Source organism: Canis lupus, chromosome 17 (genome assembly GCF_011100685.1).
Source record: "Canis lupus familiaris isolate Mischka breed German Shepherd chromosome 17, alternate assembly UU_Cfam_GSD_1.0, whole genome shotgun sequence".
Lineage (NCBI taxonomy): Eukaryota > Metazoa > Chordata > Mammalia > Carnivora > Canidae > Canis > Canis lupus.
Genome location: NC_049238.1, coordinates 28,604,526 through 28,627,058, shown reverse-complemented (window position 1 = coordinate 28,627,058; position 22,533 = coordinate 28,604,526). Strand labels below are relative to the sequence as shown.

Genomic DNA, 22,533 nt, shown 5'->3' with positions numbered 1-22,533 from the left:
GCTGATGCACAATGAATGCAGCTTGAAATCAACTTGACTGCATTGATCACAATGGCAAAGAATGACATATCAGTGCAAAATGATGTGATAGCAAAGTCTCCATTTGTTTACTATTATCATCATTACTTTAGAAATTCTTCAAAAGATCTATAGATCACACACATATATATATACCTAATTTTTAAGTATGCTCATATAGGAATTATTATTTCAAAATGAATCATGAAGAAAATGTGGAAACTAAAATACCTAATCTTCAGTTCAGTATGGCTTTCTAAATATAGGATTTGCCTTTCCTACCATTTCAATTTCATGGAAACATACATTTAAGAAAATGGGATGTATAGGAATTTAGAAATTTGGGAAGAGTGAACAAAGCTGCAGTTTTAAAAGAAATAAAACGTGATATTAGGTTGACAATGGAATGCAAGATTGCTGAAAAGTACATACCAGGCAAAGGTAGGTACTCAAAAAAACCACCTTTTCCTACAGGTGATAAGTTTTAGAGAAGGAAGTCATATAAGGTCTGGTTGGTAATTAATAACAGGGCTGTGAAATAAGTTTGCCAATTGTATTAATCAGGTTCTCAAATGTGAGCAAAAAATGCTACTCTGAATGAAGGAGATAAGGATTTGTGTGGCTCAGAATTGCAAGAAGTTTAGAGAACCAGGCTGTAGGCTGGGCTGCCAGGAACAACCACCATATCCAAGCCACGGAAGTGGTCTTACTATGAAATTTCTGTAACATCATTCAGGTAAGCATTACAATGACTTACCATTGAACCACATCTGTTCAAGGACATGAATTTTGTAGGCGTGGGCATAGATCTTCCCTTTTGGAGCTTCAAATCTGTCACATATGTATTTTGATTGGCAGAGTCTGGGCCAGATAATTAGAAAAGAGAATCACTAGAGTTTCAATTTTAATAAAGGGAGGCATTCTTTGCCTCAGCAAGACTCATATGATGGAAAATTCTCCTGACATGGAAAAGGCTTCAGATGCTGGGTAAAGGAAAACTAATGACAAATATCTATTCATTATCTTTTCCATTCTTTCCTAATTTTGGATAGATAGATAGAATTGGAGGAATAAGATATAAATAAGGAATTCTTAAAAAAAAAGATTTTTTTATTTTAGAGAGGGAGAAAGTAAGAGCACAAGTAGGAGGGGCAGAAGGAGAGGGAGAGAGAATCTCAAGAAGGGGACCTGGCACCCAGAGTTCCTAGACCGGGTCCAACTAGGAAGCCCAATAGAATTCCTGGACAGACCAGGTCCACAGAGTCAGTTTGGGTCCGACTTAAACTCAGCTAAGGTCAGTGTGAGACCTCTGGTGGAAAAAATTGTTTTAAGGCTAAACAAACAGGTTACCCTTACCAAAGATAATCTTGAATTACAGTGGCCACAGTGGAGAATTTTTTTAATTGAAGTTTGATTTGCCAACATATATATGACACACAATGCTCATCCCATCAAGCGCCGTCCTCAGTGTCCATCACCCAGCTACCCCATCCCCCTCACCCATTTCCCCTTCCACTACCCCTTGTTCATTTCCCAGGGTTAGGAGTCTTTCACGGTTTGTCTCCCTCTCTGATATTTCCCCACTCAGTTCCCCTCCTTTCCCTTATAATCCCTTTCACTATTTCTTATACTCCCTTTATGAATGAAACCATATAGTGTTTGTCCTTCTCCAATTGTATATATATATACCACATCGTCTTTATCCATTCATCTCTCGATGGATTTCGAAGCTCCTTCCACAGTTTGGGTATTGTGGACACTGCTGCTATAAACATTGGGGTGCAGGTGTCGCAGTGTTTCACTGCATCTGTATCTTTGGGGTAAATTCCCAGTAGTGCAATTGCTGGGTCATAGGGTAGCTCTATTTTTTAACTCTTTGAGTTAAAAGTTTAACTTGGTAGTGGCTGTATCAGTTCACATTCCCACCAACAGTGCAAGAGGGTTCCCCTTTCTCCACATCCTTTCCAACATTTGTTGTTTCCTGTCTTGTTAATTTTCCCCATTCTCACTGGTGTGAGGTGGTATCTCATTGTGGTTTTTATTTGTATTTCCCTGATGGCAAGTGGAAAATTTAAACTAGATGTTTCCATTTATGAGGTGCCCTAAAACAAACAAAAAAGGAAACAAACAAAAAAGAAAGAAAGAAAGAAAGAAAGAAAGAAAGAAAGAAAGAAAGAAAAAAAAAAGAGAGAAATAAAAAGGTTCTTAGTCAAGTACTCACTACAAAGGGTAGAGGGGAAATTACTTTTCCTCTTCTTGGTGACCAGGATGAAATCCACTTGCTCTGGAGACTGAAGACAGGATCCTGGAAAAATGGAGAAGCTGGCCCACAGTAAGATTCTTTTTTTTTTTTTTTTTAAATGAAAGTCACAGAGAGAGAGAGAGAGGGGCAGAGACATAGGCAGAGGGAGAAGCAGGCTCCATGCACCGGGAGCCTGACGTGGGATTCGATCCTGGGTCTCCAGGATCGCGCCCGGGGCCAAAGGCAGGCGCCAAACCGCTGCGCCACCCAGGGATCCCCACAGTAAGATTCTTAACTGCAGTTCTTTCTCCCAAATCTGTATCTGTGGTTCTTGGCAAGAGAGGAAGGTAAAATTTCATCTTTTCCCTTCCTTTCCAAAATCAGATTGGCAGACAAGAAAACATTTGTAAGAATTAGATCTTTGAATTGTGACTCCTGAATTTGCTTTCAAGTACCCATTGGTTTGTCTGTCTCATCTTGTGTCCTGCAAATTTAGTCTGGCAATTGTTAGGTTGGAGGCCCCTCAAAATATGGTTGGACAGAAATGTGGGTTGCACACCATCTGTGACTAGGGTCCTACTCACTGTTGCCAGCTCTCAGAGAAATTGCCTTTCTTCTGCTTATGTTTAGGATTGTCTCTGTACCTAGTATCCTTTGCACACTCTTTGGGAATGCCTCTGACATCGGAGGGGTTGTTCCATAACTCCAGGAATATTTACTGTGCATCACAGCTGACACTTGACAAGATATTTGAAAGGATTTTTTATTTTTAAGTAGCTCTATGGTTAGAAGTTGGTCAGGTTGGAAGCTGATTTTCAAATACTAACAGGAACTTTTTTTAATGCCTTCTCACCTTAGTTTAAATGAAACTCTGTATCCAGAGGGAACAAAAACATTATAAGCTTTTGTGGAAGCATTTGTTGAAACATTCTAAAGACAAACAGCTCTAAATCTAGAACACAGAAATCTTTTGATTTCCATCTTAGTTGAAGGTCTTCTCCCTGATTAAAAAGAAGCACATCAAGGTTAATGTAGTTGGCTAGATAGGTCAACATCCTGATATTGTTCAGGTTGTAACCCACGTTTTTGAGGAATTTGAGACAACTGTATTTGTCTTACAGATTGTAAGAACAGAAATGCAGCTCTAGAAAAAAAAAAATGACAACTACAAACCAACCATCCCCCTTACCAATCCCCAAACCTCCTTTGTCTCAAAATAAAGTATTTAAAACACTTTTTATTCTCACACTTAAATAAAGTTAATGCCCTGCTTAGAAGAAAGAAAATAAAAAATGTTAGATTATAAAACATTTTGAAAAAGAAAATAATTCATGGTGATGAACAGGGGGAAGAAAAAGTCAGGTTAAGAAAAAGAATAGGAGTATTAGGAAATTGTGTTGATTTTCGAAAAGCAAGGGAATAGCGAAAGAAGAAAAGAAAAAAGAAAATCCAAGAAAAGTTTTTTAAGGTGCTAATTTTTATTATTCAACTCATTCACCACCTTCTTAATCCTAGAAAGTTCAATGCTAATTATTTTATTTTTCCGGCAAATTTATTCGCAATCTCAAAAGTCTTTATCAATGATAAGTTGTAATATACATCATCTGTTTTGAAAACCGATTTGTTTCCATGAAATTGATATTTTAGGGAACAATTTGAGCATATGTGAATTTTGCATTTGCTCAAGCATGGTTGTATCTGCAAGAAATAGTAGATGCAAAAAACTGTCCAAGTAAAGTGATTCAGGTAGGAATCAGGTAGGAATACGCAAAACATACACACCTCAAACATCTTCTGGCTACATCAGTTCACTGTTTTTGGTATTACAACTTTCCCAGTGATTTCTGTTAATCCTCCTTCTACCTCTTCATAATAACTCACAAGCTGTAACCTATGTTGCTCACTTACACAAGCCAATTTCAGATCTTTTTTTCCAGGTAAAATGACTTGTGTATTTTAGTACTTATGTATAGCTTAGCTACTTAACATGTGTAAAACTGTTCTGTCCATATTCATTAGGCTCCTATGTTTTGTTTTTTTCCCAGTGTTTCACTGAAGAAGCTTTCACTATGTGCCTCAGTCTCATTTGTTGTTGTTGTTGCATAAACCTTATGGTTTTTATTGCACAATTTTGCAGAGTGCACTGATTTTTAGGGACATGTGTGTCTCATTATCTTAGAACTGACTACATGGGAATATTTTATTAATTAGGACTTCTTCAATGGTTCCTTCTTTTGCTCTATGGTCATTTCACCTACAGATTAAAGTCTTGACTGAGATTTTTTTCAATCAATAAGGAAATTTAAGAATTTGACATTTTATTACTATTGAGTTTAGCTGTCAAGTAATCTTGTTGGATATTCTGTTGTGTCTAAATTCCAGATTCCTTGTGCTTCTTCCATTGTTTCAACTGAGAGTTCATCTGACAACCAGTAGACTCAATTTGGAAAAAAGAAATTATATTTTGAGTGTATACCTTATGAGTATTTGTAGAAATTATTTGTAGAACTTGAGAGAGGTATGGTGTTGCCACATAGTTTCTAATAAAGTGGTTGGAAAACTACCTCTCCAGTTCTCATGTAAATAAAGCTCAACATTTGTCAGAGCCAGCAAATGCCAATTGTGAGATTCAAAATTCACGAATTCAGTAGACTCTTAATTGGGATTTCATCAAAGTATTCCATCTGATGTAATAAAGCTGTTAAATATCTTTTGCTACATTTTTTCCTCTTAAATCGAACTCGTGACATCTTTAATAGATAATTTTTAAATGTAGAAGGTCACTTTACACATTTATGTACTATCTCACGTTCAACTTTCAAAGATATTTTATTTAAAACATACAGATTGAAAATCTTTTCAAAATTATACTGTATTGAATATTAAATTATATGGGCCATAACTGGAATTTGCCAGTTTTTCTCACCTAGAGAATTTAACTGTAGTTGAATTAGATATTTCATTACAGGACCAATCTCTATAGTGAAGAGGACATTGAAGTTTGTAGGAATGAAGAGATTGAAGAGTTTGATTTTGGAGCAATAATATGTTTATTGCACAGGCCATTAGCTATTTGTAAAGACTTAAGTGACTTATTTCTTTTGATGTCAGTTCCTTCTTTAAAAAAATTAGAGTTGAGATAATTGTTCTGTACTATTCCTTTCAGCTTTAACATTGTTGACATAGAAGTGACTTTCTATGTCATCTTATTCAATTGTAGTGTGATATAATTTCATCAGCAGACAAGGAATTTTGTTACTAATTCAGTGCTGACTCATTATTGTTTTCCTGTCTTTGTCTAAGAACCCTTGTGCCATTAAGAACTTTAAAATTTTTTTTCCCAAGGGCTTATTTTACTTAAAATTCACTTAGACTTTGGTTAATTTCTTTTTTTTTAAGATTTTATTTATTTATTCATGAGAGATACAGAGAGAGAGGCACAGATATAGGCAAAGGGAAAGGGAGAAGCAGGCTCCCTGGAGGGAGTCCAATGTGGGACTCGATCCCAGGACCCTGGGATCATGACCTGAGCCAAAGGCAAATGCTCAACCACTGAGTCACCCAGGTGTCCCAGCCTTTGGTTCATTTCTGATTGATTAAGATTACTCTTTTTTTTTTCTCTTATTATTTTAAAAAGCTGTCCCTTTATGGAGTTAATTTTTTTTCTGTGATTTCATTCAAAACAATTAGGATTACTTTTTTTTTTTAATTTGAGAGAGACAGAGAGAGAAAGAGTGTACAGAGGGAGAAGGAGAGGGAGAAGCAGACTCTCTGCTAAGCAAAGAGCCCAATGTGGGGCTCGATCCCAGGACCCCCAAGATCATGACCTAAGCCAAAGGCAGATGCTTAACCGACTGAGCCACCTAGGTGCCCAAACACACTGATAGGTTTAAAGCATTTCAATTCTTCAACTGACCTCCATGGACTGGAAAAATAAAGGGGTGGGGGGAAGTGACTCTTTTAAGATGATCTATCTCTTGGCATAAAACATGTAGTAGATTAGATTTGCTCTCCATTTTCACCAGCTCTCTAAAGCTGTGAAATCAAGAGGTCGGAAACAAGATTTTCCATAGTACTTTGAACAACCTCCCAAAATTTTACTTAATTATATGTTGCCATAATCTCAACATTCATAAAATGCAATTTTTAGTTTTTAACTTATACAAGGAAATTTATAGCTAAGTCAATTAGGGGCATTGGGAGGTATATTCCAGTAAAATTATTTGATATTTAGAAAGATGAAAATGAATGTTAAATAAATGCATTATATTACATTTATGATCACCTTAATAAGGGAAAATGTTATATCCATTAAAGAGAATAAGATGCATGTATAATGGAAAGAGTAAAAGACAAACTATTCAAGGGAACAGAGAAATTACAGAATGTGTAAGTTAATAAAGAACTGGTATAAAAAAGCTATCAACACATGATTTTTCAGAATGAAAGGGCTCACTGAGTTTTAAACTCAAAATGAATGAGAAAATGCCTACATTAAAGAACATATTTGTGACATTTCAGAATAGTAGGGACAAAAAAGCTTAAAAGCTTCCAAAGAAGGAAGACAATGCAAGTCACATACAAAATGAGCAATTATAGATGAGCCAGCAAATCCCAATATTTGACGGGTCACAATTCCATATTCCACTTCCTAGAAATACAGTGGAGAGGCATTATTGAAATAGGAACTTTCTCTCTTAGGTTGGTTCAGTATCCAAGATAAGCCTGAGGCCAGCAAGTAAAGGTCATCAGAGAGTATAAAAAGCATGGTGGAATAAGCCAAAGGGAGAGTAAAACCTACTAAGCATAAGGCTGAGCAGGGAACACAGAGATGCAAGGTAAGTTTTAGCTAATACTGAAAGGACAAAGGGGAGGCATTTGCCACAATGAAGCAAAGCCTTGGTCTCACTCTCAAGTGTATTTCTAAACTAAACTCTGTGTCTGGGTGTGTGCACGCGTGTGTATGTGTGTGTGTTTAGGGACAGGGATGGACAGTGATGTTCTTTAGATGAAGGATTCTGTTGAAGGAATAAATATGCAGCAGGGTCGGTCAGTCCTTTGGTTGGGCTTGGAGAAAGATGTCAATCTCCAGAGCAGCTTAGAAAGGAAAAATAGGGTGTTCCTGGGACATGGACTTTTAGGCTTAACTGAAAAAGTCCCTGGCAAAGCTCGATGATTTGATCACCCGAAGTGAAGTTCCAGGGACCTGAGGATGAACACATAAACACATGCATGGCAGTGGGATGCAAAGAAGAATAAAGAGGGGGAAGAATGAAAGTGGAACGGCCAGAGTTTGAGAGGAGAGGGTAAGCCACACATTGGAGGATAAAGCCAAAAGATAAGCCAATCTTTGGGGGAGCACTTCATGCACAAAGGTGAAAGGCTGAGCTTAGGGCTGGCATGTGATACATTCCCAGGACATTGTAAACACCTCATGTCTTCCCCCGTTCATATTTGAATAGGTATCCGTAAAAAATAAAAATAAAAAAAATATATATATATACCAAATTCTAACTCTACCTTTTCTCAGAATTAATTGGTAGTACACATGAGTTTAGTAAACAATTAGAGTTTTTTAGATATTAGAGTTCATGAAGTTTTGTTTTGATTCTTTTTCTTTGGACCCACATACCGTAGAGAACCATCCCTAATATTAGAAACCAAATACCCCCATTGGAGCTTCACAGTGACACATTGTGCTCTGCCTCCCTCTGGTGCTCTCCTTAGGCCCATGCTTCATTACCTTTTGAATTTCCCAAGGACACAGTTCATTTTCATAAACACAAGATGTGATAGAATTTAACAAACGCCTCACAACATTGGCTGCTGTCAGGAAAAAAGCCTAATTGGTCTAGCTGCTAAAAAATATGCTCAGAATGTTGCTCTAGACTGAAATCTCTAAGGCTGGTTTTGAAAGATCACTGAACCAGGGGGTTTGGCAATGCTTATTTTAGAAGAGAACATCAAAGTAGAAATTGAAGCATAATTTGAGATTGGATATTCGTGTTTCCCTTTTCTTTCTCATGTAGAAAAGTATAAGCTTTTTCTGAGTATGACTGCCACTCTTCCATTGTCAACACTGTGAGACCTGATGGCATCATTTCCCATTACCTAATTTACCCCAGCAGTTCTGCATTTTGAAATACTGAATAATTATTCTCTACATTGGCTCTTCATTTTGTGTGCCATGTGGGATTAACTGGAAATAATATATAAAAATTTTAGTTATCTGGAAAAGTAACAAAATGAAATATGACTTAGGAAAGCAGGTTAATGCCTTTGAGTGAAAATAAATGATAGATGGGATCCCTGGGTGGCGCAGCGGTTTGGCGCCTGCCTTTGGCCCAGGGCGCGATCCTGGAGACCCGGGATCGAATCCCACATCGGGCTCCCGGTGCATGGAGCCTGCTTCTCCCTCTGCCTGTGTCTCTGCCTCTCTCTCTCTCTCTCTGTGACTATCATGAATAAATAAATAAAATCTTTAAAAAAAAAAAAAAAAAAAAAAAAAAAAGAAAATAAATGATAGAGAAATTCAAACACTCAATGGGAAGGTAAAAGTTGTAGAGAAATAATGCTGCAGGGTATTACATAAATGAGCAATAATAAATTAGATATTGAAATAAAACATTTTTTACAAAGGGCAACTGCAAGTTAGAAAATATTTCATATTTCCCATCGTGGTTGAGCCTATTGTTTTCAAAGTCACTGATGAGACTAAAAAAGACTATCACTTTTTAAAATAGATTCAAATCTGTATAACCTTGGAGCTCTTAATCCATTTGCATTTTACCATATGCTTTGCATGCTTCTTAACTTAATATGCATATCAGAATTGATTCAACTTACAAGCTCCTTCAGGAAGACATGTGCTACTATTGTATTGCTGAAATGATGATATTCAACAGTCTGTAAATCTGAAAGGACAGCATGGAGAGAATACTAGACGAAGAGTTAGGGGACTTCAATCCAATCAGATCATAATTTTTAATTCACTTTGTGACCTTGAACAACATATCTAAACTCTTTAGACTTCAATTTCATATGTAAAGTGGATAAAGCAACCTTTAAGATTCTTTTCAACTCCAAAGTTTTCACGAATACATCATCCTTATACTGGGAGTAGGACTGATCATTTCAGTTAAGAAACAGACATTGCTGCCTCTACTCCTCTCTTTTGATAATCCTGTTTAGGAAAGACCTCTTGAGAGCTTCAAATGAAAAAAAAAATCATGTTCCTGTAACAAATACAACTAATAAATATTACAGACTTGATATTAAAATCTCCATACTAATAAAATGCATGAGAAACTATAAGCTAAAATTAGTTTAAGTATATCAATAATCACAATAATTATAAATATAAGAAGCTTTCTTGATGACAATCTCTTACTGAGAAAGAGAGGAAAAGACTTGCTGTAAAAGCAAAACCTAAATCCAGCTATAAGGTAATTCCAAGAGGCATTCCTATGACATAAAGAAACGGAAAGGTTGAAAAGTGAGAAATGGAAAATATGTGTTTTAAAAAATTTTAATCAAAACAAAGTTGAAAAAAAAAAGAAAAAAAAATAAAGTTGATGTAGCAATATTATCAAAATGGATAGACTTCAAAGACAAATGTACTGCTAGAGATAATGAGGTTTATCACTTCATTTCAAAAGGAATAATTCACCATAAAGGTATAACAATTCTGAAACCTGAATACATGTGCCAATGTATACCTCAAACATAATAGATAAATATTGACAGAATTACCAAAGAAAAATTGCCAAACAGAATTTTGATGGGACATTTTTAAGCACTGATAGATCAAACAATCTAATAAACAACCTGAACTGATAGGCACGTATAGAACCCTGCAGCCAATATTGAGACAATGCATATACTTTTCCAAAGCAGCAGAGACTATTAACAAACATTTATAAAGAATTTGCGCATTTGTGTCTATGATGATGTAATCTGCATTATGGTATTAAATGTCATAAATGTGCAGATCGAAAACAAGCTCTACAAAACTCCTTAGACCTTGGAGTCTTTCATTCTGGTAGCTAAAGAGAGCAAAAAATATGTGATTTTTAATGAAAAGTTTTATGTAATTTGATAAATTTATGTATCTTACCACCATAATCAATATATAGAAAACTTCCATTACTGAAGTTTGGATCCTAGGTAATCATTGCTATGTTTTCTATCATTATATACATAAGATTTGTCTCTTTTAGATTTTGTAGAAATGGAAACATACAGTGTGTACTTTCCTGTGTCTGGTTTCTTTTTTCTTTTTTTTCTTTTTTATTTATTTATTTTTTTTCTGTGTCTGGTTTCTTTCACTTAGTGTGCTGTTTTTAGATTCAGCCACATTGTTCTTGATAGACATTCTGGTTGTTCCCAGTTTTTGACTAAAGAAAAAAGTTGCCATGAACATTCTTGTACAAACGTTTTTGTGCATACATGTTTTCAGGTTTCCTGAGTGAATATCTTAGTTGAATAGCTGAATCATATGGTAATTGTATGTTTAAAGTCTTTTAAAAAATCAGTCTCCCAAAGGTTTGACCTCAGTGTTCCCACCAGCCACATATGAGTGCCAGTTGCTCTACTACCTGAATAAGTGTTTTCAACTTTAGACATTTGGGTAGGCATGTACAGCATTACCTTATTGCAATTTAAAATGATATTTCTCTGATGACTAATGATAATGAATATCTTTTCATGCACTTATTAGTTATTTGTGTATTGTTTTTTAATGAAGTATCTGTTCAAATTATTTGCCCATTTTTAAACTGGATCTCCTTCACATTATTCATTTGTAAATATTCTTTATATATTTTGCTTACAAGTCTTTTATCACATGTATGTATTGCAAATATCTTCTCCTGGATTCTGACTTTCTATTTAACATTGTCTTCGCAAAAATAGTAATTTTTAATTCTGATGAAGTTCAGTTCTTTTATGATTCCTTTTTGTGTGTGTGTGACTTAGGAACTCTTTGCCTAGTCCAAGATCACATAACTTTCTCTTAAATTTTCTTCTAGAATTTTATAATTTCATTTTTTACATTTAAATCTAAGATCCATTTTGAATTAATATTTTTAAGATGCAAATAAGAGGTGAGATTTATTTTTTCCCATATAGCTAGCCAGTTGTTCTAATACCACTACTGAAGAAGCTATTTTGTGTTCTTTTGGTGGTGTCATGGTTTCTTGATTCTTCGTGTTCCTTAAGAATCCACAGATGGATCTTAATTCTTTCTTCATCATCATCTTTGCATTTCCAGGGTAAACCCTATATGTTATCCTTCTTAAATGTTATTAGAATTTACTTACTATAAACTGCTAAGGGTTTTATATTTATATGCATAATGCTGTGGTCTGTAGCTCCTGTTTTCAGAGCTACTTACTTTGGAATTAGAGTGATAACTAGCTTTATAAAGTGATTTGATAAGTATTTATTTCTCTGTTTTCTGAAAGAGTATGTATATGGTTATTATTTCATCCATAAATGTCTGACATAATTCATTGAAATCATAAGGTCCTACAGTTTCTGTGAAAATTATAGAAAAATCAGTGTTTTTAATGAATATTGAAAAAATTATTTCTATATCATCTTGTGTTAGTTTTGGCTCATTGTGATTTTTAAGGAATTTATGTTTTTCTTAAAGGTAGCAATATATTGTTATCAAGTAAAAATTATCCTTTACTATATTTTTAATGTCTGTGAAATCTTTAGTGATCTCCTCTGTCATTTCTGGTAATCTATGTCTTTTCTCTCTCTCTCTCACTCTCACTTGATCAGACTAATTAGTTACTAATTTTGTTGACTTTCTCAAAGAAATAATTTTTGCTTTAACTTATTTTTCTTTATTGTTTTTTATTTTATTGATTTTCAATTATGTAGTCATTACTTTCATGAGACTAATTTGTTTTAATTAGCCCCCCTTTTTTATAGTTTCTTGAAAGAAAAGCTTACCTTATTTATTCTTAGACCTTTTGTCTTTTCTAATGAAAATATGTAAAGCTATAATTCTCTTTCTAAGCATTGTTTTGGCCAAATCTTACAAATTTTGATATATTAATGATTTAATTTTCATCACTTCAAGGTATTTTCTAATTCTTTTGGTGATTTTTTCTTTAACATATTTATTTAGAAGTGCATTGTTTCATGTCCATATATTTGGGAATTTCCCAGATAGCCTTGTTAATTTCTGTGCTAATTCTCTTGTTGTCAGAGAACATACTGTGTATTTGAATCTTTTAAAATTTATTGACTTGTTTTATAGTCCAACATATGGTTTATCTTGGTGGCATGTGGCATGTTCAATTGAAAATAATGTATGTGCTGCTGTTCTTTGGTAAAGTGTTCTGTAAATAAATGTCAATCAGGTCAAGTTGTTAGAATGTGTTGTTCATTTTCTGTAACTTCACTGATTTTCTGTCCAATGTTATTTTATAACTAAGAATGTTGAAATATCTAATTATAATAATAGATTTGTGCCTCTCTCCTTTAAGTCCTGCCAATTTTTTTGCTTCATGGAATTTTGAAATTCATGTTTATAATTTATATTTAGGCACATAAAATGTAAAATTATTATTTTTAAATTATTTATTTGACAGAGAGAGAGTATGAGAGAGCACAAGTGGGGGTAGCAGCAGAGGGAGAGGGAGAAGCAGACTCCTTACTGAGCAGGGAGCCCAATGCAGGGCTCAGTCCCATGACCCTGGGATCATGATTTGAGCCAAAGGCAGATACTTGAGCTACCTAGGTCCTCCAAAATGTAAAATTGTTATATGTTTATTAAGAATTGACCCGTTTATCATTATGAAACATTGAGATACTTTTTAATCATGTTAATATTATTTAATTTGCATTTTACTTTACCTATTTTCACTATAGTTTTCTTAATGTTAGTGTATTACAGTCATCTTATTGCATTATTGTATTTTTATCCTGTTGACATCTTTATATTTAAAAAAGCCTACTTAAAATGTAGATAGAATATAGTTCATTGCTGCCTCTTTTTTTTTTTTTTTAAGATTTTACTTATTTATTCATGAGAGACACAGAGAGAAAGAGAGAGGCAGAGACACAGACAGAGGGAGAAGCAGGCTCCATGTAGCGAGCCTGATGTGGGACTCGAGGACTCCAAGATCTCATGCCCTGGGCGGAAGGCAGGCACTAGACTACTGAGCCACCCAGGGACTCCTAATTATCGCTTTTTTAAAAAATTCAGTCTGATAATCTCTCATTTTTAACTTGAGTACTTAGATCATTCATACTTAAGTAACTTTTAACATAAGTGGCCTTAAATTTATCATCATATGTCTGATTTTTGTTAATCTTTCTTTATCTTTTGGATTAATTTAATTTTGTTTAAAAACAAAAATGTAATATTTGTTTACCTTCATTTTTGGTTTATTAGCTGTACATTTTTGTGTATCTTTTTGTGTTTACTATAGATTTTATACTATATATCTTTAACTTAACATATTTTAAATTATATGTATGACTTAAAAACCTTAGAACATTTCCCTGTACTATTTCCCTTCCAGTCATTTGTACTTTGATTATGGTATACTTTACATATGTATAGGTATAGGAATATGTTAAAACCCACAAAATATTTTTGTTTTAAATAGCCAATTTAGGGGCCCCTGGGTGGCTCAGTGGTTGAGTGTCTACCTTTGGGTCAGGGCATGATCCTGGGTCCTGAGATGGAGTTCCACTTCAGGCTCCCTGTAGGGAGCCTGCTTCTCCCTCTGGCTACATCTCTGCCTCTCTCGCTGTGTCTCTCATGAATAAATAAATAAAATCTTTAAAAAAAATTTAAAAATAAATAGCCAAGTTAAACCCCACAAAATATTTTTGTTTTAAATAATCAATTATTTTTAAAGTTTTTTTTTTTAAATGAAATAAACATGTTTTTGTATTTACCCGATTATCTACCATTTTGGGTGGCTTTTCTTTCTTTTTTTGTCACCTAGTTTTTCATCTAGAATCATTTCCTTGTATCTGAAGTTTTTCTATCATCATTTCTTTTCTTTTTTTTTCAACATTTCTTTTAATGAACACTTGCTGACAAAACAATCTTTCAAATTTGTTTGCTTGAAATGTCTTCATTGCTTAATTTTTGTTGGATATTTTCACTGTGTTCTAATGTGACAATTTTTTTTTTCATCAGCTCTGGATCACTGAGTTTGATGTGTCTGTAGTCGTTTGTTTTTTTCTTCTGTAGGAAATGTCTTTTTTTAAATGCTTTTTCTCTTTATTGCTAGTTTTCAGCAATTTGATTTTAACGTGCGTTGGTGTGGTTTTCTTTGTGTTCATTTGATGTTTATTATCTTCTCGAATATGTGGGTTTATTGTTTTCACTAAATTTGGGAAACTTTTGGAGAGTTTTAGAATTTTAATTTCCTTAAATATTTTTCTATCTCCTTCCCTTTTTCTGGTACTCCAATCACATGGTGGTTATGTGTCTTGCAATTAAGTGCATGTCACTGAGACTCTTCTTTTTTCAGTCTCTTTTTTTTTTTTTTTTTCTCTCTTACTATATTATTTTGGGTTGGTGTTGTTATGTCTTCAGGTTCATTGATCTTTCTCAGTGTCTAATACAGTGTTAATTCTTCCTAGTAATAGCTTCATTTCAGATAATTTATTTCTAGAAGTTCCATTTGATTCTCATATGTTCTTCTTCTCATTATGTTTTTCTTTAAATCTTTGAACATGATGGATACGTTAGTAATAACAATTTAACATCTTTCTCTGCTAATTCCATTGTCATTGTCATTTCTACGTCTGCTTCTGTTAGTTGATCCTTCTGGTTATAAATTAAATTTTATGTTTTTTCATATGTCTAGTGATTTTGACTGACTGTTGGGCATTATGATTGTACTTTTTTTTTTTTTTTTTGAGTATTCAACTTGTTAAATTTAAAAGAAGAATGGCCTGGCAGGCAATAAAGTTCCTTACAGATCATTTTGATGCTTTTGTGATTTGTTTACAAGCTTTTGGGATTGGGACAGGTATAGAGTAGCTTCCATTCTAGCTTTATTGCTAAAGGATGATTCTTTTAGGACATTTATTGAATGCCCCATATCTTAACAGCAAGATCATCCTGATTTTGGCTGGTGGGAACACAACTTATTTCTTGCCTGGAGTGAGCACTAGGAATTATTTGCCTATAGATTACCATTAAGTTTTCTTTCCATGAAAATTGTTCTTTGCCTGGCCCACCACAAATATGTGCAGGTTCATATTCAGGTAAAGATTCAAGAGGACTGCCATGCATATCTGGATCTTTTTCTCATCATAGCTTCCTCCTCTCTGGCATTTCTTTCTTTTCCACCAATTTGAGTTTCTTTGGCTTCATTAAACCCCAATCGCTGTCTAAGAAAGATGGCAGTCTCTCTTTGAATTTTCTTTCCCTATTGTCCAGCCCTGAAAATGCATATAAGCAGAAAGCCAAGGACTCTCATTTTCAGGGATCATAGGTCTGTGCTACCTATTTTCTAGTGACTAAAAGAGTAATTTCACATATTCTGTCTACTGTTTTAATGGCTTACAGTAGAATTATTCTGGTATTATTACACATTATGGTCAAGCAGGGTTTGAATTTCTTTTTAAAGTAAATTTATATATGTTTCTCTGCTGTGTAAGAATTCTGTTTATTCCAAAATGTCAGCCACAGCAAATTTAGTATGCATGGAAATAATAACTTTATCTTATCAAAAAATAATTTCCAAAACTTGATAAGAAATTTAAAGGTCAGATTATGAATATAAATGTACTTTGAAAAATGGCCCTCTTTTTCCTTGCATGCTCCATTTTGATTGCCTATCATGATCCATGATTGCTTCGTGTATTAATGGCCCAAGTCAGGTACTACATGGGGCACAATGTGTTTAAAAGTATTTTAAAAAATTATAATATTGCTTTCCTTGAATATGTTATAATCTAATTAAAAAGTTAAGAACACAAATATAATCATTAAGTATAAAACAGAATACTAGGATTTTTCAGAGTATAGAGAGTACACTGCTGGCTGGTATGGAGAGAATTTCAGTGACCTAGTCTTAACATGGATAGTTTCAACAGCAGTCCGTTAGATGAGTCAGTCACTTTACATCTCCATGCTACAGCCAAGTAAAGGTTTGCTCAGAAGTGCCTGAGAGCAAGCAAGGCTTTAGGCAAAATTCACACCCTAAATAGATTGCATTCATCCAGAATAACAAGCTTTTCTCTTTTTGCATGATCTTCTCATATTATCTTCTACTCATGGACATTTATATGTTAGGTATAATTATATGTAATTTATTTTTTCAATTAATCTATATTGCTTATACTTTACATATCCTTTTGGCTACTAAATGCTGATAACAGATATTAACATATAATTCCATGAGTGACCTTTTGGTGATCAGAGCTTCACTGGGTCCTCACTAGTTAATTTTCCACGTAGTTTGATTTCTCTGAATATAAGTCAAATAAAATTGCAACATCCTTGCAGTGAAGTAATGTAGTGTACATCTTATATTTTACATGTAAATAATGGTTCTTATCTACTTCAATGGAGTTTGCAAATGCAATGCCAAATAGTGCAATTCTCTGTAAAATGGCTAAAAATATGTGTACACACAGTAATGGAGGGAACATGCCTATTAGCTATGATTGAGTGGTTCCACTTTCTCAGGATAGCCAGGGAGGGATGTTTTCTATGATTTAGTTCAAGTTAAGTGGTTTTGGAGGCATCTACACATATAAAACCTCAGTAGTCATACTATTTACTTTTTGTAGAGCTGCTTACCAGGGTGAGTATTAAAATTCAGTAAGATAAAGATGATGTCAATTTCCATAATTTGAAGTTCCTTTAACAGAAAGTGTCAGAGGTTTTTGTTTTAGTTTAGGCTTCAAAATGACTGAGAACTGAAGAAGTTTGTAAAGAAACTAAATTTATGTGGATTTCAAGGCACATGATGGAAGAGTTGGATAGAAGAGGTAAATAGAATACCTCAAACTGTTACTACAAAACAATTTCCTGATTGAGGAAGGGGAACCACAGTGATCCCTGGTCTGGGTTTGCATCTGGGTTAACTCTATTATGTTCTATAATTTTATTTATAGTTGCTATGAGGAAAGAAGAAAGTTAATGCCATTATCTACAAACTTTGAAAGAAGAAAGTTAATGCCATTATCTACAAACTTTGAATTAGAATTGACTTTGTTTCTGACTCTTTGATCAGCCTACTGGGTAACCTTAAATTGCCATGACTCTGGAACTCTAGCTTCCTATGAATAATATGAAGGGATTAAACTAGATGAGCTCTAAGTTTTCTTCCAACTTATTTCATGACTTTATAGATTTTAAATTAGGGGAATAAAGCACAAAAGCTTAGAAATAACTATGACTGATCAAGATTAATGTTCCATCTAGCCCCCAAATCTGTGCAAACAATGGCCCTAGGGGATGACATGTGTAGTTGTAATTTTTCATCTTGACATCAACCTTAGAGGTAGAGCATGCGTCAGCTCTTCGTAATCTCCATTGACAGCACTGTGGTGTATAAATCCAGCCAATCCCCTTCAAAATTTACTTACATTTGCGGTCAGTACCTATCTCTTGGGGATTAAAAGTTTCATAAGATGATTGCCCTCTGTATAAAAAACTACTTCCTTTTTTTTTTTTTTTTTTTTTGTCCTAAATTTACCTTGCTCAGTTTTGAGAAGCATCTCCTTTAAAGGATACTCACCCTAGTCTTTCAGATTTTGAAAGTTAAGTATGTGCTTGTTTTAGTCATATCAATCATTTTGTATTTTAAGGATTTCAATGTGGTTAACATCCTGTGGTTTTACCTTTCCACATTGAAGGGTTTTGTACCTTGAGTTCCTTCCTGCATTGCTGGCTGTCTTCTCTAGCTCTACTTCTACTCTGAATCCTTGTGATTGCTGTAGCTTTCCTTTGCTGAAAACTTACCAGTTCCATTTTGCATTTCTGGAAGTACAACAACAAAGAGATATATAGTATTATAAAGGAAGAAGCAATGGGAAAGGCCTAGTATTTTCTTATATTCTTGCAAACAGTTGGTGCCTTGCTGGAATTTTGGGTTCCAGAAACATTGTAAGTCTGGGTTTTCAAGAAGCCATTCACTACTCACTTAATTGAAATTAGTTCTTTTTTCTTGAAAAAAAAATATACTTGAAAAAGTATATATTTTCTTTTTGTTTTTTGTTTCCTGTTTTCTTCCTTCCTTCACTCTTCTCTCCTTTTTAAAATTCTCCTTCCCTTTTCACTTATTGTTGCTTAAACAAGCCAGTCATTAAGGTTATGGGGTTTTAGAATGGGGTACTTTAAACCATTCTTCTAGTGATTTATTACCTAAATTTTAGTTTAGGACAGTAAGCATTAAGAAATTTTATTATATACTACCATTGTGTGTCTACTTCCTTTAAATAATTAAACATATAATAAGCCTAATTTAAATATATACCATTAAATAAATAATCAAAATAAAAGCAAGGATTTTCTACAAGGCAATGAGGAATGCTGAAGAGGTTCCCAAGGAAGAAGAAACTAAGAAATGGCGAGATATTCAAACTAACAAGAATGAAAGACACCTAAGCTTGAGTTATTTTTTTGCTCATCTGATATGTATTGTTTTGTTGTTATTTCTTTCTTAAGGTTTACTTCTATTTCAAATGCAGTCACTCTAAGTTTATGTTTCCTTCTTTTCTGTGATTCAGTCTTACCCAGAATCAGCATCCATTTGACTCATTCTTGTACATGCTCTTCAGCTTGATGGTCAGTAGGAATACAAAACCAGTAAAAGAGGGCAGCATGCTAAAGTTTGCTGACCATGTTATATGTCAGGCACTTTACCAGACACTTTTATTGTTTTTTTTTTTTTCCCGCTCAAAACCCTGCCCACTTTTATTGTTTTATGAAATCCTCACAACATCCTTGAGGCAAGGATGAAGAATTGTTATATTCTTCCTTTTACACATGAATCATCTGAGGCTTGTTCAGTCATTTTTCCTCGGACATGCAGGTGGAAAGCAGAATATTTGGAATTTGAACTCAAGATATACCTGGCCAGTAAGCAGCTTTTGAACACTTCCATTAATTATGGCACTATGATATTGTTAAAATCAAGATTTTTCTTTTTTTAGTTAGACTTTGTTTGAACATTACAATTATACAGCTCTTCTCTTCATAAGGTATTTTTCTTTATTCTCATTTTTCAGTAGACTAAAATTTATTAAGGATTTTGTAGATTAAGCAGAATAGGCTTAAGCTAAGTCTTTTTATAAAATGAGTCCTTAAGGATATTGAAAATATACTATTCACTATTCTTCCTATAAATAGTGTCCATTGCCCTCAAATAGTTAAGAATCAAGGTGTGTGTGTGTTTCTATGTTAAGGAAGAAGTCAGAGGTGGCCGTATTTTATCTGGCCTGGCTCCTGTTGTAGTTGTTGATAATGATTTTTCATATTTTTAGAAAATGTCATAAATTAATTTGTGATTGTGGGAAACTTTAGAGACCTCATAGTAAGTGGTTTTCTATATATGTTCCTAAATCTCTAAAGATTCCAGAATTGATCAGGAATGGCCAACAATGCAAATGAAGAAAAAGGAAATAAAATAAAACAAAGTTTCTTGATAGGCCTCATTTGAAATAGTCATTTGAAATTGGAGTAGGAGTTTATTTTAAAAATATCTACTGATGAACATGTATGCTTCTTAGGTTAATAAGTTATCAATTAGCTAATTTTATAATTGTATATGGTCTGTCAAACATTGAATTTCCTCAGTAGGAAAACGCAGTACATTCCTTCTCAGAGGCCCTCAAGGGGAAAAGAAGTAATTACTGTCAATGGTCCTTCACTCCCTAAGTATCATAAGTTGCAAACCCACTCATTTGTAATTCTAGCCACAGATTCTCTTTCTCAAATTAGTTTAGGTAATAACTGGAGGCTGACAGAATGCTATTTAAAATCATCACTAGAAAAAAAATATATATTCTCTATGTATAATACATATATATGTTTATATATTTATCTATATCTATCTATCTATCATCTATCTATCTAAATTATCTTAAGTTACTGAAAGAAGGTTTGAACATTATAAGAGAAAAAAAAATGAAATGATAGGAGTAATGGGGTTTAATTTTTTCATTACTCCTTCCAAATTCAATACAACCTGTATTTATGTTCCTTAACTGGTAGTCAACCTGAGTGATTTTACTCTGCATGATAATATAGCACTTAATGTTTCATCAACCATAACATATAAAGACTTCAGCTACAGCAGAAACAGAATTATATTTCATATTTTTCACTAAGGTCTTTTAAAGATATAGTCAAATATATAACAAAGTAGGTGTAAAATGTCCTGGGTTTAGGAAATAGAGTAAATCTCAGAGGTATAAGGGTCTGCTTCCACTTGGTCTTTCCCTGGTTTCCATAGATTTGATTGTTTTGGTTACTGGTAATCATATCACTTAATTCTTGTCTGTCTTTGGTCTCTTAATATCTTTTTAAAAATATTTATTTATTTATTTATTATTTATTTATTTATTATAGAGGGAAGGGTGGTGAGGGACAGAAGGAGAGTGAAACAATCTCAAGCAGACTCTCCACTGAGAGAACCCAACACAGGGCTTGAGCCCATGACCGTGATTTCATGACCTGAGCCCAAATCAAGAGTCAGACATTAAACCGGGCACCTTTGGTCTCTTAATATTTTTATATGCCCTAAACTTATTTGGAAATCTGATGAATCCTGTGTATCCCTTCTCAGAATAATATTTTAAAATTTGTATAATAAAATACGTAGGGTTGCAATGGAAACCAATTATATTGAAATGCAATTAGCAAAGTATTAAAAACAAATTTGTGATATAATAATTACGTGCTTCCTTATTAATGCATTAAATAATACTATCTAATAGTGAGTCTAGTAACTATCATTTTGAAGCTGTAGTCAACATACATAGTTTATCAAGATTTCTGAGACAACTGAAATGGGGTAGGACATTTCTGATATCTACTGATGAGAAAGTTACAATTATTGTTTTTTATTAATATTTTTATCTTACACACATAGTTGAAAAAATTCTAATTTCACTTAGAGATTGGTAAAGCTAAGGATATCCTTTTTTCCCCCATCTAAGTTCATGGACTACTTAAATTCTTTCCAGGCCTTGGAGAAGGCTGCATGTTACTAGAGATATATTTCATAAATATCATACTTCAGAGTAAATAAAGGCAAATTTGCTTTAAGTATAAAAGAAGAATTATAATAAACTTAAGGATGAAAATGGGTATTCTTCTGTCACCAAGTCAGTCAGTTAGTTTCTCTCTTGTTCTCTCTCCCACTTCCTACCTGGTCTGTTATTTTTTTTGCACTGTCTTTGTGATTTCTCTATTCTCTCTGCATTGAGACTTTTTTCTTCTATATGCATATGGCCATCCATGCAGCTCCTCAGTTAATTCCTCTTCAGTTCAAATAACCAAGGGATACTGTTTTAATGAATCCTAATTCCAAATTTGCTAGGAACAAAATCTAATTGTTCTAACTTGAGTCTGTTGTTTCCTTTTTCAGTAACAACAGAAGAATGGGGTCATAAAATTAAACATAACTTCTGAGTCCACCACTTTCAAAGTCCACCACAAATACAGAGGTGTGTTGATAGTATTCAGAAAAGTATATTTTTGGGCTGGGCTAACAGCCTTCAAATTTCAATTCAAAGTGGTTGAGTCAATCCTCATAGACCTGTTAGAATTATGTTTACATGTTACATCTTACTCTTAACCTACCACAGATCATGTCCTGGGAATACAGTTTCATCAGTAACTTGGTTGATGTACAACAACCAAACAACCAAGACCAGGGCATTCTATTCCATTCCACTCCATTCCACTCCATTCCACTCCATTCCATTCCATTCCATTCCATTCCATTCCATTCCATTCCATTCCAAGAACCAGGAACCAATTGCCAGCCAACATGCTAAACTTTGAATATAGGAATCAAAATGAGATATGGCCCTTTCCTGAAGGTTCTCAGACTCTAATATTAGGGAAGAATACTTACTCAGAAGATACTACTTACATGTAGCTCATAGTAGACTCTGAAAGTGACATAAGTGAGAAGTTATAACAAATGAGAGGCAAATAATAACCAAATGCTAAGTTGTTGAGGCTCTACAGAGGTTTAGCATAAATGACAAATAGCAGACTTACTGTTGTAAAAATGTATTAAATGTTATGATTGTAGATGCAT

The 22,533-nt window shown here is 33.9% G+C and overlaps 1 long non-coding RNA gene across 2 annotated transcripts; it reads right to left on the bottom strand.

The window, feature by feature from the left end:
* Positions 1-2,575: 2,575 nt before the first annotated feature.
* On the bottom strand, positions 2,576-22,156 carry LOC111090428. 2 transcript variants are annotated; one of them, XR_005371861.1, is made up of 4 exons: positions 22,068-22,156; positions 18,101-18,239; positions 17,055-17,115; positions 2,576-3,261 (listed from the first exon to the last, which is right to left on the bottom strand). It is a non-coding gene; the product is annotated as an uncharacterized LOC111090428 (long non-coding RNA). The 2 variants fall into 2 exon arrangements; XR_005371862.1 differs by lacking the exon at positions 17,055-17,115.
* Positions 22,157-22,533: the final 377 nt, after the last annotated feature.